The sequence below is a fragment of the Plectrocnemia conspersa genome, unplaced genomic scaffold, assembly GCF_051122295.1.
Source record: "Plectrocnemia conspersa isolate PC_06_02 unplaced genomic scaffold, ASM5112229v1 ptg000004l, whole genome shotgun sequence".
NCBI lineage: Eukaryota > Metazoa > Arthropoda > Insecta > Trichoptera > Polycentropodidae > Plectrocnemia > Plectrocnemia conspersa.
Genome location: NW_028277168.1, coordinates 10,022,045 through 10,029,231, shown reverse-complemented (window position 1 = coordinate 10,029,231; position 7,187 = coordinate 10,022,045). Strand labels below are relative to the sequence as shown.

The following is a 7,187-nucleotide window of genomic DNA, read 5'->3' as shown; positions in this document are numbered from 1 at the left end:
AATTACATTTTAATAAATAAACTTCTCTTTGAAGTCTCTCTTCTCCTTAGTTAATCATGTAATGTGCATTATCTATAAATATTTGCAGCGACTTTTTCATGTATTATTGCTAATGTCACCACACATACGCTAGTGGTGACATCGACACGCAAAAATCGAGTTAGATACCAAAAGTAGTGATACATAGTAACGCCGGGTAGATCATCGTTGACGCCAGACTACAACGTTAAGGACATATCCAGACTGAAGCACGAATCTAAAGCCGCCCTCTTTGCGTTGTAGCACTTCGCTCCTATCTCTGCCTACATTCTTCCTTGCTCTCTCTGACTAACTGGGCGCTGGAGTAGCAAATGCCTCTTTCGTGGTAACTCATCATGCACCAGATACGCGAACACCACTTCCGCCTCGACTTACTGCGCACTGGAGCTCGACCTCAGCAGCAGTAAAGTAACAAGAACTCCAAGCTAACGTAACGCCAGTCTCTTGCCAGTAGAATTCTGTAATATTTAATTTTTAAAGAAGGGGGATTGTGTGGCCAAATTCAAGTGAGAAGGTCAAACGCCCCCAACCCTTCTAAACGACGTCAACATTCTGACCCTCCTCCCCATCAATCAAATATATAACTTGATACAAAGCAAGACTAAACACTTAAATTCACTTCGTTTTTACGCTCAAATAAAAATACTCATTTCGGTTTTATATTGTTTTAATTGTAAATTAAATGTACAACAATAATTTATTTTTTAATGTTTTTTTAAATGCTGGTTCATGTAATATTTACTTTTGAAAGTTTTTCCACATTGGATACAATTAAAGGTAGAAAACTCGCTATGAACATACATATGTCGTTGAAGTTTAGCTTTTTCTTTAAATGCTTTTCCACATTTTTCACATTTAAAGTCACGAGAATCACTATGAAATTTCATATGCTGTGTGAGGTAACCTTTAGTTTTGAACGCTTTACCACATATACTACAATTAAAATTATAAGTATTAACATGAGTATCCATATGTTGTGAAAGTTTATCTTCACTTTTAAATGATTCTCCGCATTTGTCACATTCAAAATAACAATCGACGTGATATTTCATGTGCTGTGAAAGATAACTTTTAGTTTTAAACGCTTTTCCACATTGCTGACATTCAAAATTACAGGATTCAATAGTATGAAGGTACATATGACGTGTAAGATTACCTTTATGTTTTAAAACTCTTCCACATAAATTACATTTAAAATCAGAAGTCTCACTATGAAAACTCATATGCTGTGAAAGATAACGTTTAGTTTTGAATGCTTTTCCACATAAGTTGCAGCAAAAATTATGCAAATCGCTATGAACGTCCATATGTTGTGAAAGAGTAAGTTTATTTTTTAATATTTTTCCGCATAAACTGCATTCAAATTCATAAGAATTTAAATATTTCTTAGATGAAACTTCCTTGTCCATAGTATTTGTCCTGAGTTCATGTTGAAGATCGGGAATTTCTAATTGAAATAGATTAACCGATATGTAATTCAAATACATATAATTAGATGTAATATGCATACATATATTATTCTAACCTGGTTTAATTACAATGGTTTCTTCATTTAAGGCACTATCTCCCAAAGAGGGACTTGGACTCCTAAAGGTATCATAATACTGGTTAGGTGAAACATCTATGACCATAGTGTTTGATGTAAGTGTATGTTGAACATCGTCAATTTCTGATTGAAATGCAATCGATTAACTAGTAAGTTAACTATAAATAATGTAATATACACATGTATGCATTTATAAACCTGGTTTGAGCACACCAGCTTTTTCTTTTAAGGCACTGTGTCCCAAAAGGGAATTTTTAACATCGTGTGTTTCTGAAAATATGTGTAAACTAGTGATGAAATATAATTAAATATAGTACACATTGTATATATGAATCTCTAACCTATTTCTATTGTATCATCTATATTTTGTTCTTCATTGCCGTCGTATTCTATTTTTACATTTTCACTCTAAAATAAAATAATTTTAAATATTTGCTAATTTTAAATTTGTTTACTTTCTTTACCTTAACTATACATTTTATCGTGTTGACAGAATCAACTGTGTCATCGTTGTTTTCATTAGCCGGTTCTACAAAAATAAAGTGTTTTGATGATAATGATATGTTAATATAGTATTGCTCGTTTTGGAAACGGTGCTCGGATTTTTCCCGACACGAGTTTTACGGACACAATCTTTCCAGACACTGATTTTTGCGGAAACTGATTTTACTGGACATGATTTTTGCAGACATCCCAGACAAAAAAATATTTTTAATATTACATTAAAAAAAAATTCAACGGAACATTTGGATTGTTGAATTTTTAACTTTCGTTAAAAATTAGTTTTTAATTAAGTAGCAATCAAATTGAATTGAATCCAAAGAACTAATTTTTCACTTTGTGAAAAAAAACATTTCTTCAGTTTTTCAAAATAATCATTGTTGGTGTTTTAATTATTTTTATAACAGGTAAAGAACGGCAAATTTCGGATGAGATCAACAAATAAAAATTGTTGTATACACAGATGCAATGCAGGCTAAATTTCTTTCCATCTGATTTGTGCCTTTTTATTCACTGAAAAAGTCATTTGCAAATATGCACTTAAAGTGTATCTTTATTATTGTATTATGATGTATTTAATAAGTATTGATTACCAAATAGGAACTAATTGAAGAGTGTAAGAGGCAAGTCTATGAAGAGATGGATAAATTTTTCAAGGAATACAAGAAAACTGGGAAGAAATAAAGGAAAAGATAAACGGAAGTAAAGATCACTAATTGAGAAGGTTCTGACTGATCACAGTTATAAAGCCATAGGTAGAAGTGCTCTTGTACTTTGATCTATTTAGCATTATGTCATATACTATAATATCAAATAAATAAATATTTATGAAAAGCAGAGATAATGTGTAACAACACAATGTCGATCGAAAAAATGTATAATACAGTGTTATAAGATATTACACAGATGGACTTGACTTTTAATCATTTAGAGCAGGTTTTTTGTTATATATTTAATGTACAATATACCAAAAATACTGAAGTTATTTTTTGGTATACATAAAGTAAAATCCAATTTTTATAATAATTCAATCTACTCACTGTGCCATAATTTCTGTAACAAGAGAAGCGTTAATTATAATAAGTTATAAATTTCTAACGCACATTAGCATAGAAATTAATGCTTACTGTTATTACTGGTTCTTCCGGAGAGGATTCAAAGTTTTGTCGATAATTTTCAAACCAATGTGTAACTCTGGAGTAATTAGGTCTAATAGAGGAATCTAACAAACTTATATCTCCATATTGTGCTGTAATTTTCAAATCGTATGCTGACATCGCTTCAGAAATTCCTAAATTCTTAGCAAATAATCCCTCATAAATTTCTCTAACTTCTGGAGGCGAACGTAATCGTTTTTGTAAATCATTCAACGGATGTGAATGTTGGTTTATAAATTTAATCTCCGCAGACAATCCGTCCTGAAATTAAATTAAAATATAAATTATAAAGGTATAGTATTAACAATAAAATAATAAAAGTACCTTGACATAAATATCTTCCGGAAATAGCGACACCACTCGAATTTTAATATTAATTTGCGCAGGACACTTGACATTTTTACAATTTTTATTTTTGTTTTGTACTACTGGTAGTTTTTGGTGACAAACATAACGTTTTCTGAAATTGTTAGATAGCGCAATGCATTAAATAAAAGTACATGCGTAAACATAGATAAGTACAGATTAGATAAGTTAATATTATAAAAGTAAAAAATATGAATACTCACTGGGAAAGATATTTTATTTGATTTTTTAATGTTTTTTTGACGGTCCACGTTGTGTTTGTATTTTTTGAATATTGACGCATCCATGTCTTCAAATCTTCGTTATTTTGCAAATTACAATAAACAACATCTTGATAACGCACATGACGAAAAGACTTTGGCAACATACTTAAATCCATAATAAATAAGTTTTTGTAAATAATTCGGAAACGAATAAATCTGATACTTTTGACCCCAACAGAGGTAAAGAAATGAGGTTATGTACACTACTATCAAGATTAAAAATACGCAAGCTTCGAATACAGCGGTGACGACGTTCAATCGAAAACAGAACGTGTAGATAAGTCGATGCTGCCGATAACTAAGTTAGAGTCGGTACGCGTCCCAGAATTTTGTCAGAAAGCCACTAACCAAAACCTTCTTATAAGATTATGCTTAACAAACGCTGATAAGAAATCGTACTACTGTCAGTCAATATAAAAAAAAATATATAGCTGTCATTTGTAGGTTTTTTGTAAGAACTTTGACATATAATTTCATATTATATATTAGATGTTGTAAAGTATTTACTGATTAAGTATAGTCAAGTTTTTGCCATTGGTCTTAAGGCCGTTAAAAGTGTCCATACCTGTAATTTAAAAATATGTTTACTATTCTGATTTATTTGTGACATGTCGATTACGAATTTTGTTATGGCCAAGAGATTATTAGACGAAACCGAACGAGAAGCTCCCACCCTACTATATTATACTGCTAGCCTCCGTACTCCGCTGTGGTGGGCCTTCGTATAATATAACGTAGAAAACAAAATAAAAAGATAAAACCATCGATAGTATTTTGCTGCTCCTTTGATCCTGGAATCCTTCCCACGTTGCTTAAGTTAGCATGCATAAGAAATGCCGAAAACAGACAACTTATTCTCGAGGGTTACGTTTTCAACTATGTATTGGAGTATTTAATATGAACAGTAATCTGGCACTATTTAATTTAGCACTATACCACTGATAAGCGACAATTCTGTAGCATTTTATAAGTGCTCTGTTTTATATTGAAAAGAAATACTAGCTGAATATTTTTAACGGGTCCTATTTTGAAAGCAGAATAACTAATTTTTCCATATAAATAATTGCGCTGCTTGTGTATGGTTATTTGCCTTTACTGCCGGTTATCTATAAGGTTAAGGGTTTTAAAATAAACACATCGTTTTTGGAATATTTTAATGTAAGCAGATTTTGAAAATTTCAAAAGAGGACACTAAAAATAAAAACCATGGAAATTATTGTTCAAGAATGACAAAAATATTTGGAGAAAAAATATACGCACGGCGATAAAAAACTATGTCTTAAATTTTAAAACCTATTTATGTACACTTTATGTGCACGTTATGTGTAGTAAAATGTTGTTGGTCACTTTCGTAGAAAAGAACAAAATGGTTTCTGAGCATGACACCGATAAAATTAACAAGTAGCCAATCCTCCTCAACGTCTGGTAACCTTATATATTTAGACTAGAGAAATGTATTCCGATTTTATCACAATTTATTTTTATCAATTATATTTTTTTTATTGTACTAGCGTAGTTTAATTCTGTGATAGTGATTTATTTGTATATTTGTGAATCAGTGTTGCAAGATAGTTGAAATAAGATAAATAACCCTTAGACCGCCGACCGGTAAATTCTTAATTACTCGCTGTACGCCATGCGTTTTTAGCGATATAATTTTTTGGCTACTTACTCTGTTTAACACATCATTACAGCCAAAATACTCAATTTTTATATTTTAAAATTATATATGTATGATTAACATGATTTAAACATTCTAATTATATCAATAAACAAACATTTTTAGTCGTATTGTTGGAAATATAAAGTGAACACAAGTAAATCTATTGGTCGGTCCGCGTGTTGGCTCGCGTACACACACCTACACACACATGTACGCGCGCGGCACTATACAAGCGAACGACAAGCAGGGTCATGCTCACACTGAGACAATTTTAATATATAAATCTGCAACGCATTTTTTCTTCGTCTGACCTACATCCTGTTATAAAATTTTACAAATCGACAAGATTTCTTTGATGCATACAAAATCACATATATCGTACACAAAAATAACCCTAATAACCAAACCGTTTGTTTTTGATCAATGGTGTTTACAATTGGTTGTTGTTGAAGGTTGTCATATTTCTTTATATATAAAAATAATAAATAATAAAACTTGATAGCAAGATACGATGTTACATTTAACTATATATAATTATATGTATAATTTTTAATATATACATATTCTTCTTCTTCTTCCACGGCACTACAACCGGTGATCGGTTTTGGCCTTTCCACCTAATTTCTTGTAGGGCTTCTAGATATATCTTGAGTTTTAGTATTTCTTCCGCTATTGTTTGCATTTTTCCTGGTTGTAATATTGCACATTCCAGCTTCCAAAATTGAAGTCCAATCGTTTATCTAGATTTCGATCGTCTAGGTCAGGGTTTCCCAAACTTTTTGAGCGACGGAACACTTCGTAAATCCGAAAATTTTGGTGGAACACTTAGCTTATTTTGCTGTACCCCAATTTCTAGGTACTAAAATCTTCGCCTTCATTATGAAGTAGAATATGTTCATTCTTTTAATTTACTCCAAATTTTTGTGAAATATCTATTTAGGCTCCATGGAACACATATTTTGGATTCGCGGAACACCAGTGTTCCGCGGAACATAGTTTGGGAAACCATGGTCTAGGTCATTATGAATCGGGGCGGATTTATTATTTCTTTGTGATTTTTTCATAACTATTTGGATTTATCCACGTTGGTTGGTTTGCTCCATGATAGAAACCCTCCTCCTTTATCTGGGCTTGGGACCGGCAAGAGTGCAACATATCTACACTCCAGGCGGAATATGTAATATATATTACACACACACACACACATATATATACAATAAATAATAAAATTTTCGACCATCGTGACGCATTGGGGTAACCTGTTAGGTCACGATGGTATTAATTTAATGTAAATAAATAAACACATTACAAATAAATTATAAAATAATAGAAGTAAAATAAAATGATTCTACGACAAGGAATCGTTTTTGTTATTATTATTATTATTTAATATTTACTAAGAGTTAATATTGATATTTTATTAATTATATCTTATTTATATTTATTTATAAGTATTTAATAGTAACTATTATTATTATTATTTAATTATTACAAACAATAAAAACCAATCACAAAAACAGTTGACAATATTAAAACAGTCGAAATAACGTATAAATATATTCACAAGTATTTACAAATCACAATTATCATTGAAATATTGATGAGATAATTTAATTTCGATTCATAAATTAAAGTATAAAAAAACGAATTTC

The 7,187-nt window shown here is 30.9% G+C and overlaps 1 long non-coding RNA gene across 2 annotated transcripts; it reads right to left on the bottom strand.

Annotated features, from left to right (window-relative positions):
- Positions 1-688: 688 nt before the first annotated feature.
- LOC148235861 (uncharacterized) lies at positions 689-4,272 on the bottom strand. Of its 2 annotated transcripts, none has more exons than XR_015809339.1 (9): positions 4,075-4,272; positions 3,813-3,977; positions 3,568-3,703; positions 3,214-3,504; positions 2,050-3,139; positions 1,927-1,993; positions 1,784-1,855; positions 1,565-1,708; positions 689-1,486 (listed from the first exon to the last, which is right to left on the bottom strand). It is a non-coding gene; the product is annotated as an uncharacterized LOC148235861 (long non-coding RNA). The 2 variants fall into 2 exon arrangements; XR_015809340.1 differs by having other exon boundaries at positions 2,050-2,114.
- Positions 4,273-7,187: the final 2,915 nt, after the last annotated feature.